The 20,967-nt window shown below is 36.6% G+C and overlaps 1 protein-coding gene across 3 annotated transcripts in view; it reads right to left on the bottom strand.

Annotated features, from left to right (window-relative positions):
• CCSER1 (coiled-coil serine rich protein 1) overlaps nucleotides 1–20,967 on the bottom strand; it is a 1,463,256-nt gene that overhangs the window by 734,782 nt on the left and 707,507 nt on the right. The window lies entirely within an intron of this gene.

The following is a 20,967-nucleotide window of genomic DNA, read 5'->3' as shown; positions in this document are numbered from 1 at the left end:
ATCCAGCATATCAAAGAACACCTGGCAATCTGTGGACAGCAGATTTCCTAGAACCAGAGCGGGACTGCTTTGGGAACTAACAGCCACGCTATTATACTGACTTGTGTAGATATTATCATCTGTTTATGAATATAAAAAAACTGAGGAAATGAGGTGTTATGCAATTTGCCTACGGTCATACATACAATAAATGAAGGAAAACGGGGCCTTAAAGGACATGTACAATTGTTAACCTATGCTGACTTTGAAAGATGCCATGCTTTGAGTTTACAAAATCTAAAAATTATCTTCAGATGTTCATCCAACCTAAAATCTTACTTCAGGGTATCTTTTTAAAAAATTTCCCCTGAAGACACAACTTCATAGCCTATTAGGCAGAAACCTTCTTGTACACTTTTCTTGGATATTATATAAAGTTAGCATATAAGTTATTATAACTATTATATTTTTGAACATGGGAAAGGGGGTGGTTAATAAAGATGGAATGACAGCTTTGTGATCAGGCATTGTCTTTGGTAAAGCAGAATGAGGATCTCTGAATGACCCATTCCCTTTGGGTACTGATTCCCCAAGAATCTCTGCCTTTACCCTACCATCATCAGTCGTCAGGTCCTTTATGCCTCTCATTCCTATAAAAGCTGTTCTCCCTGAAATTGAGCCATTTCTTGCTATTTCCTACTTCATCTCCTACTGGTTTTCTTTGATGATCAGATACTTCAGACCAGTTCTCAGCCTTTACTGTATCAAAGCCAAGATCCATTTAGCACCCCAAAGTTCCTTCTCCTCTCTCAGACTCTGATGCTTTACCCAAAATAGACTGGTTTCCTGTACAATCCAGACGCTGTTTCATTTTTGGGGTCACCATTCTGTTATCATTAGTCTCCATGTTCCAACTAGTTTCTTATTTATTCCCCCTCTCCCTGAAAAGACCAGTGAGCAAAGACATGGCAGCGCAGAGCTAACCCAATAAAGAAGTTAGAGTTCGAGCATACAAAAAGGACCAAAAACAAACAAACAAAAATATATTTCCTGCCTAACTTGTTCCTGGCAAAGGAAAAGTGTCAAGAGTTTTAATGACACTATTAATTTATTTACTACTTTAAAAATAGAAACATTTTTAATTTTGCTTTCAAAATACAGTTTATTTAAAGATGTTTAAAATAAAGTTGGTGACAAGAAATAAACTATATTATCTAACAAATTAATCCAACAAAGGCTAGTAGAGTGAAGTAATTAATGCTTACTGAGCACTAATAATAAATAGGCCAACATTCAGGAAGAGGCAATTAAAAAAAAAACAGTATTCACGAAGATTAAATAAAAGAAGTTCATGTTTGTGATTCATGTCCAAATTCTCATTCATTGGACAAGTCACAGAAACTAACTGGTAAGAAAAAGCACATTTTTTATCCTTGATAGTTTTGATTATTGTGAGGACAAATGAGAGCTAGACACACATCCAGGGTATCAGGATAAACCTCAAAATAGAGATAATACAGTTTGTACTTGATTTTTAATGTATTAAAATTCAATCTTGCTTTTAAGATTCTACAGAATAGCCAGAAACTTGAACAAAGGAGAAAACTGAGATCGTAAGTAGTTTTAACACAAAATACATCCTGACCCAGACGACGTCAAGGGATATAAGCAGAAATATTTTCTTCATTAACCAATGATTTTTATTGTTTATACCCATCCTTGCCCCAACATTCCTGATTTCTTTTCTTAGAAATGAGTCATCTAAGACACAAACTGCTGCTGCTATGTCGCTTCAGTCATGTCCGACTCTGTGCGACCCCATAGCTGGCAGCCCACCAGGCTCCCCTGTCCCTGGGAGTCTCCAGGCAGGAACACTGGAGTGGGTTGCCATTTCCTTCTCCAATGCATGAAAGTGAAAAGTGAAGGTGAAGTCACTCAGTCATGTCCGACTCTTAGCGACCCCATGGACTGCAGCCTACTAGGCTCCTCCGTCCGTGGGATTTTCCAGGCAAGAGTACTGGAGTGGGGTGCCATTGCCTTTTCCGAAGACACAAACTAATATTTTGGTAATAAAGACTACCTTTAAGAGGCACGTGCCTCTTGTTTCTACATTACTACTGAGGTTTTTAGACACTGATCTTATTTTCCAAAGGAAAGGAAAAAACATTTAGTGAGAGCAGACTCAGTATCTCTAGGATACAGGTAAAACTCTCAACAGGGACATGTCACAGGAGAGGTATTTTAGGACTGTAAGAAATTACGTAATCTTCATGACTTACCTAATGATTACACGGTAGCATGGTCCTCACTGTCATTTTTTAAAGTTTTTTAAGATGTTGAAAAAAATTGTTTCGTTATTAATCTGGATCCTATTTACCCACTGAAAAAAGAACTTGGTCTCTGATGAGAAATGCCACAACTGTCATGGAAATTCAGTGACTTGCAGACAGGGTTATAATCATTTAAAAAAAGAGAGACAAAGAAGCTTTACAGCTCTGAGATGGGGTTATTTCTTTTTGTAATATAATATTGTTGATTTGCATTAATGCATTAAGCCTTATTCACAGGTCCTGTAGTCAGTGAAGACAAAGTATATGAAGTATGAAACATTTTGAATATTGATATTTTAAATTATTTTCTAATACTACTCATAAAACTATATTCCTGAGTTTGCTTGAATGCAAAGCTGTCCAGTTCAGTTCATCAGATACCTAGTGGGAGGATGTAAAATCACAAACCGCACCCCTCCCTGGTCAAAAAAAAAAAAGCGAAACACTCCAGGCTAGACATCTGAGGCGAATCACAATGTTGAAAGGTTCTTCAAGGATCTGAGTGCACAGCACTTCATACATAGTACTAGTGCCAGTTATTCTCTAAAACAAAGATTACAGATTTCCTGTGGTGAGATTAGTGTCAGAGAGTCAACCTCTTTTATAAGAGAAAGTGGTTATTTTGTCTCCTTTCCATTTCTGAATTAAGATACAACCTTTCTCCTCATTCTTCTCTACCCATACACATTTAATATTAAAACTTGGTAAAACTGATTTAAATGTTTTTCTCTCTAGTGAAATAAAGGATTCTCTCCTCTACTAAGTAAACAATGTTCACTGCAATGGCAGATTTAATAAAACAACAAAGCTCAAGTTACTAAAATAGCAGCGTTCAAGAGAGTACTTTATATAACCTGACATATGTATGCTATATTATATAATAAAATATAATTGCAAAAATATTAATTTTTTATAATTTCAATCCCAGACACTAACTCAAGACGAAAGTATTAGTTAATGACTACAGAATAAGGAGACAATTCATGTGTCAGTCTTTTATTTATACGTTCCTTTGGGGGAAACCATTTGCTCTTTCTTCTAGTGTTCCTATTAGTTTTTAAATGTACATATCTACCCTTTCTGAAGAATGGGGGAAGGATCTCTAGTCATTTTTCTGTTTTTAACCTAGCCTTCAACAACAGAAGAGAACTGTCCTCTCCAGTTGATGAGACTGGGTGAAAAAATGCAATACAGGGAACTCGGTCTCTCCAAAGATTTCTCTTGAGACAATTTGATCAACTAATGTGGGCTTTCTTCTCTTGTCCCTCCTTCCAAGCAAATATAATTAGACCGGAATTTAGGACCTGTCTTCTAGAAATAAATGATGTTTCTTTGCAGTCTCACTTTTGGAACCATAGATGCAATGCATCAGTGAGCATGCAGCAGATTTAGTAAACATGTAACAGTTCCACAGATATGTTATAGATCAAATGCTTCTATCCCCCGGATACATATACTGAAGTTGAACCCCCAGTGTGATGGAACTGAGACGTGGGGCCTTGGGAAGGTGATTAGGTCTTAATGAATGGATTAATGAATTGGGTTAATATCCTTATAATAAGGGACCATAGAGTTACAAATAGCTTGTTCTCCTCCTGCCATGAGAGGGTATGACTAGAAGTTGGCAACCTACAACCTGGAAGAGGACCCATTACTGAACCCAACCTTGGCTGGGCATCCTGATCTCAGATTTCCAACCTCCAGAACTGGGAGAAATACATGCTTACTGTGTCAGCCACCCAGTCTATGGTACTGTGTTCTAGCAGCCTGTGTAAGAGCTGAGGCTTATGGAAGGCAGAGATTCTTGACTCATCTCATGATTAGATTTTAGATGTTTCAGAACCTGTAGTTGGAAGATATATGAAAAGTACATTCACATTTGTTTACTTAAACTTGCTCTGTTAACTTAAATTTATGTTCATATACATGTTTGAGGAAGTGATGTTTTTAGGTGCTATACGTTCAGGATTAAATTGAAGAAATTAGGGAAAACCACTAGGCCATTCAGGTTTGACATAAGTCAAATCCCTTATGATTATACAGTGGCGGTAACAAATACATTCAAGGAACTAGATCTGTAGGCAGTACCTGAAGAATTATGAACAGAGATTTGTAACACTGGACAGGAGTCAGTGACCAAAACTATTTATTCCAAAGTAAAATAAATGCAAGAAGGCAACATGGTTGTCTGAGGAGGCTTTACAAATAGCTGAGGAAAGAAGAGAACTGAAAAGCAAGGGATAAAAGAAAAGATATACCCAACTGAATGCAGAGTTCCAGAGAATAGCAAGGAGAGATAAGAAGCCCTTCTTAAATAAACACTGCAAAGAAATAGAGGAAAACAATAGAATAGACTAGACTAGTCTAGACTAGACTAGACATATCTTCAATAAAACTGGACATATTAAGGGAACATTTCATTCAAGGAGGGGCATGCTAAAGAACAGAAATGGCAAAGACCTAACAGAAGCAGAAGAGTGACAAAAACACACAGGAGAATTATGCAAAAACGGTCTCAATGACCCAGATAACCATGATGGTGTGGTCACTCACCAAGAGCCAGACATCCTGGAGTATGAAGTCAAGTGGGCCTTAAGAAGCATTACTGACAGCGGAGCTAGTGAAGGTGATAGAATGCCAGCTGAGACCTTTAAAATTCTAAACTATAATGCTGTTAAAGTGCTGCATTCAATATGTCAGCAAATTTGGAAAACTCAGCAGTGGCCAGAATGAAAAGGTCAGTTTTAATTCCAATCCCAAAGAAGGGCAATGCTCAAGAATTTTCAAACTACCATACAACTGCACTCATTTTGCATGCCAGTAAGGTAAATCTCAAAAAGTTTCAAGCTAGGCTTCAGCAGCACAAAAATAAAGAACTTCCAGATCTATAATCTAGGTTTTGAAGAGGCAGAGGAAGCAGATATCACATTGGCACCATTTGTTGGGTCATGGAGAAAACAAGGGAGTTCCAGAAAAACAAAACAAAACATTTATTACTGCTTGACTATGCTAAAGCCTTTGGCTGTGTGGATCACAACAAAAACTGTGGAAAATTCTTAAAGAGATGGGAATACCAGACCACCTTACCTGCCTCCTGAGAAACCTGTATGCATGTCAAGAAGCAACAGTTAGAACTGGTTCTAAATTGGGAAAGGAGTATGTCACGGTTGTATATTGCAACTCTGCTTATTTAATTTCTATGCACAGTACATCATGCAAAATGCTAGGGAGGATGAATCACAAGCTGTAATCAAGATTGCCAGGAAAAATATAAACAACCTCAAAAATATGCAGATAATACCACTTTAATGGCAGAAACTAAAGACAGACTGAAGAGCCTCTTGATGGGGGTGAAAGAGAAGAGTGGAAAAGCTGGCTTAAAGCTCAACTTTAAAAAAGTGAAGGTAATGACGTCCGATCTCATCACTTTACAGCAAATAGAAGGGGATACAGTGGAAGCAGTAACAGATTTTATTTTCTAGGGCTCCAAAATCAATGCTGACTGAGACTGCTGTCATGAAATTAAAAGGTTCTTACTCCTTGGAAGGACACCTATGACAAATGTGTGCTGTGCTTAGTGTCTCAGTTGTGTTCAACTCTTTGCAAACCTATGGACTATAGCCTGCCAGGCTCCTCTACCACGGGCATTCTCCAGGCAAGAATATTGGAGTGGGTAGTCTTTCCCTCCTCCAGGGAATCTTCCCAACCCAGGGATCGAACCCAGGTCTCCCACATTGCAAGTGGATTCTTTACTGTCTGAGCCTCCAGGGAAGCCCATGAATACTGGAGTGGGTAGCCTATCACTTCTCCAGGGCAACTTCTCAACCCAGGAATCAAACCGGGGTTTTCTTCACTGCAGGCAGATTTTTTACCAGTTGAGCTACCAGGGAAGCCCATGACAAACCTAGCCAGCATGTTAAAAAGCAGAGACATCACTTGACAGATAAAGGTCTGCATAGTTAATGCTATGGTTTTTCCAGTAGTCATGTATGGATGTGAGAGCTGGAACACAAAGAAGGCAGGGGCTGAAGAATTGATGATTTTGAATTGTAGTGCTGGAGAAGACCCTTGAAAGTCCCTTGGACAGCAGGAAGATCAAGCCAGTCAACCCTAAAGGAATCAATTCTGAATATTCATTGGAAGGAGTAATGAATGCTGAAGCCCCAATACTTTGACCACCTGATATGAAGAGCTACCTGACTGGAAAAGACCTTGATGCTTGGAAAGACTGAGGACAGGATGAGAAGGGCGCAACAGAGGATGAGATGGCTGCATGGCATCACTGTCTCAATGGACATGAATCTGAGTAAACTCTGGGAGATAGTAGAGGACAGAGGAGCCTGGCATACTGCTGTCCATGAGGGTTCAAAGAGTTGGACACAACTTAGCGTTTGTATAACAAGTTTAAGAAAGTATATGTGATATTAATTGCTTACATCAGTTTTATATTTTTCATCTACAGAATATGATCTTTGTCCAAGAAGAATCCAGTATTTTTCCAAGCAGTTAGCAATGTAGAAGACATATGAAACACTTGGGAGTTCATAGGCCAAAAATGATTGACTTCATAAAGATTACATTCAAATATGATTCAATAGTATAAAAGAATCCATTTACATATATCAAAAATTTGTTGAACAATTAAACTGGACATGAATTATTTTAAAATAATTTGCTTAGTGTTAAGTGAATTCTAAGAAAATTTTACACGAGATACCATTAAGTAGAAAAATCACTTATATTCTTGAATTTAAAAAATAATAAAATAAAATTTTATTAGCTGATATGACTTATTCCACATAAAAATGTATATCCTATTTAGCATTACTATGGTAAAATTTATAAATATTTAAATTATGACAGATAAAGAGGACTAGATTGCCTGCCAGAAATTCTAAGAGCAAGTCAGAGAGGGCCAAGAAAAGAAAGACGACCCACATAGCAAGACTTTTGAGAGGGGGAGGCTCAGCAGAATGTGTCTGCACATCCATTTTAAGTTATAAACAAATTTTCTGTGGTTTCTGACATTTGGCTAATAATCCTTCACTGGGATGACAGACCCAAAGGTCAGCTTGACCTAAATTTCTTTTCTGTATACTGGCTGGTCACATTTCTGTCTATCAATATCAGAAAGGTAAATGAAAAGAGTCATGGGCATGAGTGTGAATAAAACTATATTTGTCAGCTTTACATTTACCATAAAATGTTCTACCCAACAGTACCATGTAGTCTGCACATGTAAAACTATCATAAATCTCATGCCAGATTGAAACAGAGGTCTAACTATCACAGAATATTAGGGAGGTGAGCCAAATAGGAATGTTTTTCCCAAATCCTGAAATACCTTTAAGTCACATGTAAGAGCACCAGTTTTAAAAGGTAGAGTCTCTATCATTGCCTTCTAGGCCTAATTCAGTACAGTGGAGTCACTAGAATATTAGGAAATATACAGCACTATGTCCCAGAACTCATGTTGCCTGTAATAAGGAAAACATCTCACAATGGCATATGATTCTCTAGACTGCAGCAAAATTCTCCCAGATGTCTTGCATACGATTAAAACAATCTGGTATAATCTATTTCAAGTTGGCAAAATCAAAACTATATTCTAGTTGGATACATCTCTCTGGGAAAATCCAGTTTTCCTAAGCTGTCATCTTCAATGAGAGTTCCAGACGCTGCTGACAGAGCATTAGATATCATCAAAGATCTATCAAGAAAGAAAGGAAAACTTTTCCATTTAATTTCAACAAAATATGCTCAGGAGACAAATCCTATGTTTAAATGGTGAGTCTAAGCATATCACTGAACTGGGATTACAGTCTTGCAGAGTAGTCTCATAGCTCTAAGGTAATAAATATTTCATACCATAAACATGGCTCTAAACATACAATAGCAAATATGTCTAATGGCATTGCATTTAGAAGTTCAAATCTGAAACTTCAATTGGTTACACGAGTTTAGAAAAAGGTAAAATTAAAATTCTAAAAAAATATGTTAGTAGGACACCTAAAAAACTATCCTTTAAATATTCCTAGAATGGACTTAACATTTTTCTCTGCACTGTAGTTAGTCAAGGAAACTTAATGGTAAGAGAAGGAATGAACTGAAACGATTACATTTAAGTAGAAGCTAATATCAAGTAGCAGTGTTTAGTATCAATAATTTAAGCTTACTGAGGTACTAATACTCAACTTCCTCTTTAAAATCAAGCATTGAATCTTAATAATTTCAAGCTGATTGTTAGGAACAAGTTATCTACTTTAGACTGTTCATGTGTACAGAGTTTCTTTGGGGCCAATGAGAATGTTCAAAAATTGATTGTGAGTGATGGCTGCACAACTCAGCAATGATTCTAAAAAACACTTGAATTGTACACTCAAGGATGAGTTGTAAGTTATATCACAATAAAGCTATTAAGAGTGAGTATATTACTTACTCTAGAGTTTATTCTGATCATTAATAATCACCTTATGAATACTAGGAAGGGAAATAGGTTTAATGATTTCCATATGGGCCAATCGACAGAAATCTTCTAAGAACTTCTTTTAAAGTGACAATCTAAAAATGTAGTGTTGCATATATAACACACTGAAGGGCTTGTTTATTTCAATTGAGGAATTAGGAATAGATTTTTGCCTATATAGAACAACATTATTCATTTATTCAGTAAATAAACATTTGAGTGCTTATGGGCCATGTACTGGTTCTTATTACTGGAGACTGGGTGGCAGTGAACAAATGATATGTCTTTATAAAGAGACACAAATCCTTTATCATAAGCCTCTCTTATTTTTAAGAAAAAAGTCCTATAGCCACCTTCACAACTTCAGAATCTACCTTTACACTGTCCTTGTGTTAAAGAAAAGGGAACCGATCCCTTAGATCATTGGAAAAGCACTGAATAATGAAAGATTGATTTTCTTTATAAAGTAATCATAAGTGCATATCTTCCTGTCTCCTCAAAGATGGATTATGAATAGGATAAAATGTACTTGGTTTCAGTAAGTTTGGCATTTAAATACAGGGAATTTATTCTTTAAGAAGTTTAGCATATTATCTAAGGAAGAATACTGTAAGTTGCAATTTCATTGTTCCACAATTTTTTTTTTTCAAATACACACTATTTAGTTCTCAAAGGATAAATATGTAAAGTGCTTGGAAATATTTGTCAGTATCCTTTGTGAATTTTTAGTAGTTAAACACTTCTGAGTAAAATAAAAATGGGAAAATGTTTATATATTTTGCAACTGACAGAGTTATGTTCATTTGCTTAATGACAGACATAACAGGCTTCCAGAAAAGTTTACTTTATAGATCTCTAGATAATACACTTATGGTAACCATTCTTCTGCCTACTTAGTAAGAGAAGAATCAAATGGGGAAAATAGCCATAAGGGTGAACAAGCCTAAGTTACGTACTTCTAAAAATCAAACCAATTTTTATACAAGTAAACACTGAAGCTTCATTTTTTAAAATATAGTTTGTCCATTAGCTATAGCTAAAAAAAAATAATAACTTTAGTTATACTGTCAAATGTCTATTTATCTATCTGTGGTCTAACTGAATATATGCAACTAAAATCAATTGTTTTATTGGTTTGCATACATTTCCAGTAGGGAGAGAAAATAGTCATTGAAATTTAATTTTGTTTCAGAAAAGGGCTCATTATATATTTTAATATACAACTCAGAAAAATATTATTAGTAAATATGGACTTATCAGTTCAGTTGCTCAGTCATGTCTGACTCTTTGCAATGCTATTAACCACAGCATACTAGGCCTCCCTATCCATCATCAACTGCCAAGTCTACCCAAACCCATGTCCACTGAGTCAGTGATGCCATCCAACCATCTCATCCTCTGTCATCCCCTTCTCCTCCCACCCTCAATCTTTCCCAGCATCTGGGTCTTTTCAAATGAGTCAGCTCTTCACAGCAGGTGGCCAAAGTATTGGAGTTTCACCTTCAAAAATCAGTCCTTCCAATGAATATTCAGGACTGATTTCCTTTAGGATGGACTGGTTGGATCTCCTTGCAGTCCAAGGGACTCAAGAGTCTTCTCCAACACCACAGTTCAAAAGCATCAATTCTTCTTTATAGTCCAACTCTCACATCATACATGACCACTGGAAAAACCATAGCCTTGACTAGATGGACCTTTGTTGACAAAGTAATGTCTCTGCTTTTTAATATGCTGTCTAGGTTGGTCATAACTTTCCTTCCAAGGAGTAAGCGTCTTTTAATTTCATGGCTGCAGTCACCATCTACAGTGATTTTGGAGGCCCCCCCCCCAAAATAAAGTCAGGCACTGTTTCCCCACCTATTTGCCATGAAGTGATGGGACCAGATGCCATGATCTTCGTTTTCTGAATGTTGAGCTTTAAGCCAACTTTTTCACTCTCCTCTTTCACTTTCATCAAGAAGCTCTTTAGTTCTTCTTCACTTTCTGCCATAAGGGTGGTGTCATCTGCATATCTGAGATTATTGATATTTCCCCCAGCAATATTGATTCCAGCTTGTGCTTCATCCAGCCCAGCATTTCTCATGATGTACTCTGCATATAAGTTAAATAAGCAGGGTGACAATATACAGCTTTGACGTACTCCTTCCCCTATTTGGAACCAGTCTGTTGTTCCATGTCCAGTTCTAACTGTTGTTTCCTGACCTGCATACAGGTTTCTCAAGAGGTAGGTCAGGTGGTCTGGTATTCCCATCTCCTTCAGAATTTTCCACAGTTTATTGTGATCCACACACTAAAAGGCTTTGGCACAGTCAATAAAGTAGAAATAGATGTTTTTCTGAAACTCTTTTGCTTTTTCGATGATCCAGTGGATGTTGGCAATTTGAATACTGGTTCCTCTGCCTTTTCTAAACCAGCTTGAACTTATACCACTACATTTTAAAAAAGTTAAATAGTTAAGTGGCAATACCTAAAACTTGTGAAAATGAATCTATTGTCCTATGTTCCAGCAATGTTAGTTTTGAGAAACTTTTTAAGAAAATATACATAAAATGTATTGATACATAATTTTAAAAAATCAGTATAATATATTCAGTTATTAACATTTCAACTATATAAAAAAGGGAGGAAAAACACCTGAATATATCCAGAAGAATCATATTTGGATAGTGGAAAAATGGACAGTACATTTCTTCTCTTTTGCCACTTATATAACTTTCATCAAAAATTTAAAAATACTAAATTTTACTTAATATTTAGTTAAGATTTTATGTGAAAAATATTCTGTTACAATATGCAAATATGGAGAAACAGCATTTGTTGCTGATATAACAAGAATTGTGTTCACAAAGTTTCAAGGATGAAATACACTTATTCATCCAATCATATAACTTTAAGTTCAATCATATCAGAATGATGACACTAAACCTGCCAAGCGCCTGCCTTTTGAAGCATACTAAAGAGAAAACTCAAATTATATAGTCATCCTGAGAAATGTAACAGGCGCAATGTCTTCTGTCTAGCAGTTTGGCCATTTCTGCTAAAACAAATATGCCTATTTTGACAGAGTTCAGAAAAAATATACATACTTTCAACCATGGAAAATTATATAATGTTACAGATTTCTTGTCACAAGATAGGCTTTCAGGATAAGATCAAAGTGTCCAGAGGATAGAAAAACAAGGGATAGTACCTATTTCTAGTTAAAAAGTCAGATTAGCTAGGAAGTGAACATCAATAAATAAATATCTTTTCAGCTGATTCTATCCTACCTCTCCTCTCCCTCCTCTAAAATGTGGCTTCTCTTTGCTTATCCAGCAGGAAGTCTCTTAAGCAAAGGCAGGGTAGCATCACCCTAAAGCACCCCTCAGGCTCTCATCTGCTGCTCATTAGCTAATGAGAAAGTTCATTAGCTGTGCTGAACTTTATAGTTTCCCTGTTTGCTATTCAGTGAGAATGACAAAACTGGTAATTCATAGCGTAGTTGGGAATGGTAAATGGAATACCAGATGAGTAAATGAATAAAACTAAAGCAAAAGACAACAGAAAGAGAAGCTTCTGTCTACTGGACATCTATTATATTAGAGTTAGATGTGTTTTACTTCAACTTTTCCAATTAAAGTGCAGTCAATTTACAAGAATAATTTATTTAATGCTGCTTCCAAGCTATTTTGCTCACAAATGAAGGGCAATTGACAAAAGTTATGTAACTGAAAGGGGGGAAAATGGTGAGTACAGCAGCTTCAAATTCTGGGAGCCTTTAAGCACTCCATCAAGTTAATGTTGGTTGCTTGTAGAACAAACCAAAGGCTGCAAAATGTATTAGGAACTGAGAGTTCAATAAAAGCAAAATTTCCATTTTTTTCTGGGAAATTTTAAGAACTTTAAAGAACTCTCATTCCAAAGCAACCAAATTCCATGAACTCCAGTAGTTCAGAAATCCTTATAATCACTGACTTTACATGGTTTCTATTTCCTGTGTTCCTTTCAGCCTGATACTTCAATCTGTGGAATCGACAAACAGAAACCATCTAAGAAACATACCGTGAAATACCCTTTCCTTCTCCATAGCAAACAATCACATTTAATTTAGATATGCATAGATTCTTTAAATGACATCATGCAGTTCTTTAATTTTGAGCAAGATGTTTAAAACTCAACTTCCTCAAGTACAAGGAAAAAAGTATGACTGAGGAAGAGATATATAAGCAAATTTTCTAGTGTAATACTGACACATAATATGGGCACGTAGTTGCTTCATATAAATTCATAACACAGTTTTTTTGTGTGTTTTCACAACTATAGGCTAAATGTTTGAATATGTTCATGTCACAGACCATTTATTGGAAAAAAAATTAGTTTGAGAACTGTCAGACTATTATTTCAAATAGCTTTCTTGTGAAAACGAGAAGCAAACTACACAGCACTACTTATATGTCTGAACGTTTTTTCATTTTTTGTTGAATGTTGGTCCCTGTTTCTTTGATTTATAGAATATTTTAGGTCAGAATTGATTTTGACTTTGCCCTTTCCTTTTCGCTTCTATAATTCAGTTCTTGGTCTTGACATGATTTTATAGTTCTGTTTTCCTCTTCTGTTTTATCATCACTGTTTACCGTGGCAGCTATTTTGCATTTAAATTCTGTTTCACAAGAACATTTTAAAAAACAGGTTTCATTTTGTGTCCTTACTCAGATGCAAGGCATGTCCATCACAAAGGACATGGTAACAGAAATAATATATGCCTATAATGTCCTTTGTCTTTTCTAAGGAAAGCCACTCTGCTCCCCTCCAAGACCATGAGAAGTGTCATAGGTAACTACTCCAAGTCTGCCTGTTGCATATCATGCCCTTGACTGCCCTGACCTCCAAGTCTGACTGCTATTACCAGATTAACTAACTGATGAACAGGAGCTATTGTATTTATTATGGTATTGATAAGTAGTGAAGGAAAACTGTGGTATCCTGTTGTATGGCACTAACCTCACTGTCTCATAATTTATAAACCTGTTACATGTAGTAGGGAAAAAATATGTTCATGGAATCAGATTTTGCTTCAAATTCGATCACTTGTTATAGAGACTTGAACCAAAGACTTAATCGCTCTGATGTTCAGTTTTAAACTGGATGAATTGCAAATAATAACAGGTACTTCTTAATTTTATTATAAAAACTCAAGTTAATAATAAACCAAAAGTGTTCAGAGCATGTGTCAAAGAGTAAGAGCTCAGTATCTTATGGCTATTTTAACTAAAATTATTTCTTCATGCCTATCTCCTTTATTTGAATGTTAGCTCCCTGAGAGAGACCACATAAATTTATTATTAGGTTTAACCCTTGGTGCAGTCCAAGTTCTTTGCTCAGACTGGCTTTCAAATTTTTGTAGGTATTCTATTGTGAGGTAAAATATTACATGTGTTATATATAAATGTTTTATATATGTAATTTACTTACATTTATACACATGTATCTACAAACATAACATACATACACACACACTATATATTTTTCTTATGCATATTATTAATTTCTTCAGGAATTCAGGGACAATATTTATACATGTTCCCCCCAGTTCTAAGTTTTGGCTATCTTTATATCCCATTGACTACTTGCATATTTTATTTGGTAAATTACTTTAAGCAACTGGTATAATAAAAGAATGAAGAGAAGCCTACTTCTCTTCAAGGGAGTTGTATGACCTCCCTTATAGAAGTTTAAAGCCTAAGCTATCCAAGAACTTTATAATATTTATAAATTCAGCTACATGCCTAAGTTGGCCATAATATAGCTGCATGTTTCTTTAAAAACATGTATGTATGTCTTTAAGGTAAAACACCTTCACACTGGCAATTATCTCTGCATACCCATATCAAACTACAGCATTTTGTGATAAAGACTTAAGCAAATATGTAGGATTGCCAAGGCAAGTGAGGTAGAATATTAAAGATTGTATCTTTTTTGGCAGTTCTTCATCAGGGTACTGGAGTGTGTAAGGAACTCAAGGCGAATCCCCATTATGTATCATGGGGTACTGTCATATCCTCACTCTACATCTGTATCACAGACCTGATGAGAAGAGTAATTATTGCTGAGATAAGCCTTTTCCGGAATATAGGCAATTAATTCACCTGAGAAAGGGAAAATAGCCTGACACTTTAATAATGTTTAAGTATGCCTAATCTATTTCTTTTCTGTTCCTAATGTTTCCTAAATATGAGCAAGAAAGAGGATTTAAAAGTACTTACAGCTGTCTGTACTTATGTAAATCATCCATGGACCTGTAATATTCTATCTTAAAATGACTGGCATGAAATAATACCATAAACTACAATAGAATATAGAGCAAGTGGGGAATTACTTTTAAGATGAATTCAGGATAGGAGAAATACTCTTTCTGCATGAAAAAAATCTTATCAAGTAGGAATTATTCTGTTATTAAAACTTCAAGAGCATAAAATTTTGTTCAATTTGAGTTCTGAATATGTTTTAACACCTAATCAAAATGACTTTTCTCTGCAGATTCTTGATAAGTGCTATTTAGCCATATGTATTACTTAGTCTCTTATTTTTGGCCCCTCTTTTTATTATGTGTAGTGATCTGATTACATATAATGCTGTATTTTCAATTCTTCAATTGCTTTTCATTTTCCAAAATTCATCAATTCTAAAAGGGCCTTTAAGAAGCCCCTTATTTTTCCATTTAAATGTTAACAAATGAGTTGAAAGCCTGGCTTACATTTAAATAAAGTAAATGGCATTTTAAACGTCTGGAGAAAATTGATTATGTTTACCTACACTCAAGTAACAATATAATTTTCAATACTTGCTTTCAATTAGAATAAAGGTTTGATATCTAACTTTTCAAAACTTTTTAAGTCATCTGGCTTCCAAATTAGTCTTTAGCTTGCAGGAAGAAGAAGTGTTAAACTCAGGGATGGATATATTTACTACAGAAAGTAATGAACAGAAAACTCAATTGAAACAGAATTGGGAGGGAAGAAGAAGCAGCTCTCACGATGTACCACCAGAGCACAGCCCAACAGAAAGCTCTTTCTGGGAAGAACTCAGCCAATCACAGACTAACAATTCAGCCTATGAAAAGCCACTACAATTTCAACTCTCAATTCTTCCATCAACTCACTGTTTACTACAGACTTTTCAGACTCCTCCTCTCCATCTTTAAAAGAGGTCTCCCCTCTTTGTTGTGGGGGTACTTGCACTTGGCTGCCATCAATGCACACCCCGAGTTGTAATTCTTTGCTGATCCCTAATAAACATTTTTTTTTGTTGAAGAAATAACTGGCAATTTATTTGTTTTAGGTCAATATCACTATATTGGATACATGTAACAGATTTTTTTAAAGCCTCTTCACTAAGAACTTGCTTTTAAGTAATGATCATGATATAAAATGAGTATTAGTAATGACCAGAAAAAAATGTAGTTAAAATATAGTTGCATTGAATTTTGTAGACATGATGTTTAGAAGTGTTAAGAAACATAATATAGTTTAATAAGCATTTGCAAAGATGCAATTTAGGTAACTACTAAATCCTTCCCTGCTGTGACTTTTTGAAAGTGAAGGTCTGTCACCCCATGGACTATGCCCACTAGGTCCATTAAATTCTCCAGGCAAAAATAATGGAGTGGGTAACCATTCTCTTCTCCAGGGGATCTTTCCAACCCAGAGATCGAACCCGAGTCTCCTGCACTGCAGGCAGATTCTTTACCATCTGAGCCATTTATTAGCATCAGTTTTAAGAATACTAAAATTAAACATAAATTAATTTAAAATAAAGTTGAGTTGAAACTTCAAATAAAATTCAGTAAAATATTTGGTGTAGAACTAAAATGTACAAGTATTTTCCAAAAAATACATTCTCAGTTCTCAATCTATGTAGCTCTTGAGTAAAACTTCCAAATGGTTACATTAAATGTTAGAATTGATGTATTAACTCAAGGTCTATTTTTTTTTTGTCTTTACAGTAACTGTTCTCATTGCTTGCTATCAATTTATGGTTGGATATAATATGTAGTGCCACAAGTATTAGAAACACAAACTGAGCCTGAAGCACAAAATGAACTCTTAATATTGGTGTGTGTTTCAACTCTATAGCTAAAAGTTCTCCAAATTAACTTTCATTTAAAAATACAATGTTGGGCTTCTTTGGTGGTCCAGTGGTTAGGAATCAGCCTTGTAATGCAGGGACAGCAGTTCTGGGACGTGGTGGAAACATGATTTCTGACCATGCAGAAGCCCAAGGGGTCTCTGTCTTTCTCTTGCTCTCTTTCTGTTCCGTATGGAACTCTCCACTACAGTTTTCTTTTCTACCTCACCAGCACAACAAAGTCCCTTTCTCACTTCTTATCTCCACACTCTTCTAGGAATGAATTCCTAGATATCATTCCTAAACTGTGTACCCACCACTGTCAGGCTTGGTGCTGTGTCAGACAAAATCGTCAGATGATTCGCATTCTTAAGTACCAGGAAGATAGGGCAAAGGATTTGGGGTTCTTCTGCTGTCCAGTCTTCTCACCTCACTTCTATGCCCAGAAATCTGAGAATTTCTGTGCCTGATGGTCTCAGAGCCTTGAAGCCTATCCCATCTTTCATAGTGCCCAACTCCGATTTCCCCAAGGGTTTCCCTTTCTATGTTCTCACCCCCTTCACTCCAGTCCTTGGCAGCCTCCACACTGCTCTGGACAACCTATCAGGATGGCCACTATGCAGAACTCCAAATAATAAACTTTGTGGATGCTCAGTCTCAGAAATATCCCCCAGAGTAGGAAGACTTATCACTGGACATAAGGTCTATAGACAAGGGATCCCTCCTCAGTAAAGTCCGGAAAGCCCTTCTCCAACCATACTGGGTTGGGCACATTGCACAGGGTTATCATGGGGCACAGGGGGTGGGGGGTACTGAATACAACAGTCCTGGGAGCTGCAGCATGCTGGTGTAAGTCCTTTTGAAGGAGGTTGCCATCACTTCTGTTACCCCCTTTGTAGTTTGGCCTCAGGCTAAACTACAAGAAGGGAATGCAGCCCCACCAGTTAACAGAAAATTGGATTAAAGATTTACTGAGCATGGCCCTGACCATCAGAGCAAGAATCAGTTTGCCCCACACCTAGTAACTCCCATCAGGAAGCTTCCACAAGTCTCCTATCCTTATCCATCAGTGTCCAGACAGAATGAAAACCATAAACACAGAAAACTAACTAAATTGATCACATGAATCACAGCCTTGTCTAACTCAATGAAACTCTGAGCCATGCCATGTATGGCCGCCTAAGACTGATGGGTCATGATGGAGAGTTCTGACAAAACGTGGTCCACTGAAAAAGGAAACGGCAAACCACTTCAGCATTCTTGCCTTGAGGATACCATAAACAGTATGAAGGGCCAAAAGATATGACACTGAAAGATGAACTCCCCATGTCAGTAGGTATCCAATATGCTACTGAAGAAGGGTGAAGAAACAGCTCCAGAAAGAATGAGGAGACTGAGCCAAAGTGGAAACAAGGCTCAGTTGTGGATGTGTCTGCTGGCATGAAAGTTAAGTCTGATGCTATGAAGAACAATATTGCATGGGAACCTGGAATGTTAGGTCCATAAATTAAGGTGAATTGTAGTGGTCAAACAGGAGATAACAAGAGTAAACATCAACATTTTAGGAATCAGTGAACTAAAATGAATTGGAATGGGTAAATTTAATTCAACTGATCACTATACCTACTGTGGGCAAGGATCCCTTAGAAGAAATGAAGGATCCCTCACCAAGTACTGAAATGCAGTACTTGGGTGCAATCTCAAAAACAACAGAATGATCTCTGTTTGTTTCAAAGGCAAACCATTCAATATTATGGTAATCCAAGCCTATGTCCCAACCACTAATGCTGAAGAAGCTGAAGTTGAATGGTTCTATGAAGACCTACAAGACCTTCTAGAATGAACACCAAAAGAAGAGACATCTAGTCTCTTTTGGAGACTAGAATGCAAAAGTAGGAAGTCAAAAGATACCTGGAATAACAGGCAAGTTTGCCCTTGGAGTACAGAATGAAGCAGGGCAAAGGCTAACAGAGTTTTACTAAGAGAATGCACTGGTCATAGCAAACACCCTCTTACAATAACACAAGAGATGACTCCACACATGGACATCACCAGATCAATACCGAAATCAGATTGATTATATTCTTTGCAGCGGAAGATGGAGAAGCTCTATATAGTCAGCAAAAACAAGACCGAGAGCTGACTGTGACTCAGATCATGAACTCCATACTGCCAAATTCAGACTTAAATTGAGGAAAGTAAGGAAAACCACTAGGCCATTCAGATATGACCTAAATCAAATCCCTTATGATTATAATGTGGAAGTGAAAAATAGATTAAAGGGATTAGATCTGACAGACAAATTGCCTGAAGAACTATGGACTGAGGTCTGTAACATTGTACAGGAGGCAGTGATCAAAACCATCACCAAGAAAAAGAAATAAAAAAAGGCAAAATGGTTGTCTGAGGAGGCCTTATAAATAACTGTGAATAGAAGTAAAGGAGAAAAAGAAAGATATATCCATCTGAATGCAGAGTTTCAAAGAATAGCAAGAAGAGATAAGAAAAACCTTCCTCAGTATTAGTGCAAAGATATAGAGGAAAACAACAGAATGGGAAAGACTAGAGATCTCTTCAAGAAAATTAGAGATACCAAAGGAACATTTCATGCAAAGATGGGCACAATAAAGGACAGAAATGGTATGGACCTAACAGAAGCAGAAGATATTAAGAAGAGGTGGCAAGAATACACAGAAGAACTATACAGAAAAGATCTTAATGACTCAAATAACCAGAAAAGTGAAGAAGAACTAAAGAGCCTCTTGATGAAAGTGAAAGAAGAGAGTGAAAAATTTGGCTTAAAGCTCAACATTCAGAAAACTAAGATCATGGCATCCAGTCCCATCACTTCATGGTAAATAGATGGGGAAACAGTGGCTGACTTTATTTTTCTGGGCTCCAAAATCACTGCAGCTGGTGATTACAGCCATGAAATTAAAAGACACTTACTCCTAGAAAGGAAAGTTATGACCAACCTAGACAGCATATTCAAAAGTAGAAACATTACTTTGCCAACAAAGGTCTGTCTAGTCAAGTCTATGGCTTTTCCAGTGGTCATGTATGGATGTGAGAATTGGACTATAAAGAAAGCTGAGCACAGAAGAATTGATGCTTTTGAGCTGCGGTGTTGGAAAAGACTCTTGAGAGTCCCTTGGACTGCAAGGAGATCCAACCAGTCCATCCTAAAGGAGATCAGTCCTGGGTGTTCCTTGGAAGGACTGATGTTGAAGCTGAAACTCTGATATTTTGGCCACCTGATGCGAAGAGCTGACTCATTTGAAAAGACCCTGATGCTGGTAAAGATTGAGGGCAGGAGGATAAGGGCACAACAGAGGATGAGATGGTTGGATGGCATCACTGACTCAATGGACCTGGGTTTGGGTGGACTCGGGGAGTTGGTGATGGACAGGGAGGCCTGACGTGATGCAGTTCATGGGGTCACAAAGAGTCGGACACGACTGAGTGACTGAACGGAACCACAATGATGTAATCACTCACCTATAGCCAGGCTTCCTAGAGTGCAAAGTCAAGGGGGCCTTAGGAAATATCAGTAGAAACAAAGCTAGTGGAGGTGATGGAATTCCAGCTGAGTTATTTCAAATTCTAAAAGATATGCTGTGAAAATGCTGCACTCAACATAGCAGCAAATTTGGTAAATTCAGCAGTGACCCCAGAACAAAAAAGGTCAGTTTTCATTCCAATCCCAAAGAAAGGCAATGCCAAAGCCCTCACAATGAAGACCCAGTACAGCCAATAATAAAATAATAAATAAATAAAACTACAGTGCTTATGAAAGGATTAAAAATAAAATGTAGTAATTGAAAAAAAATGTGTGTGTTTAAAATGTAAAACTCAAGCATAACTTGTAGTTACCAAATTAGAATTCAGATCTATAAAAACTTTTCAGAGAGTGGTCTTATTCACACCTTTAGAATTGTTGGCATGTGGTAATATTAAATATATAAGACTTTTAGTCAGTTTTATTATTGTTCTAAATATTCCACAGTCAATGCACTCCCTTACTGATTGGCCTAGAATCATGGGGTAGTTAAGGCAACCAATAATATTTAATACTTGCAAGAAGACAGT

This window comes from Bubalus kerabau, chromosome 7 (assembly GCF_029407905.1).
Source record: "Bubalus kerabau isolate K-KA32 ecotype Philippines breed swamp buffalo chromosome 7, PCC_UOA_SB_1v2, whole genome shotgun sequence".
In the NCBI taxonomy this organism is placed as follows: Eukaryota; Metazoa; Chordata; class Mammalia; order Artiodactyla; family Bovidae; genus Bubalus; species Bubalus kerabau.
Note: the sequence above shows the minus strand (reverse complement) of the source record. Positions and strands in the feature narration are given on the sequence as shown.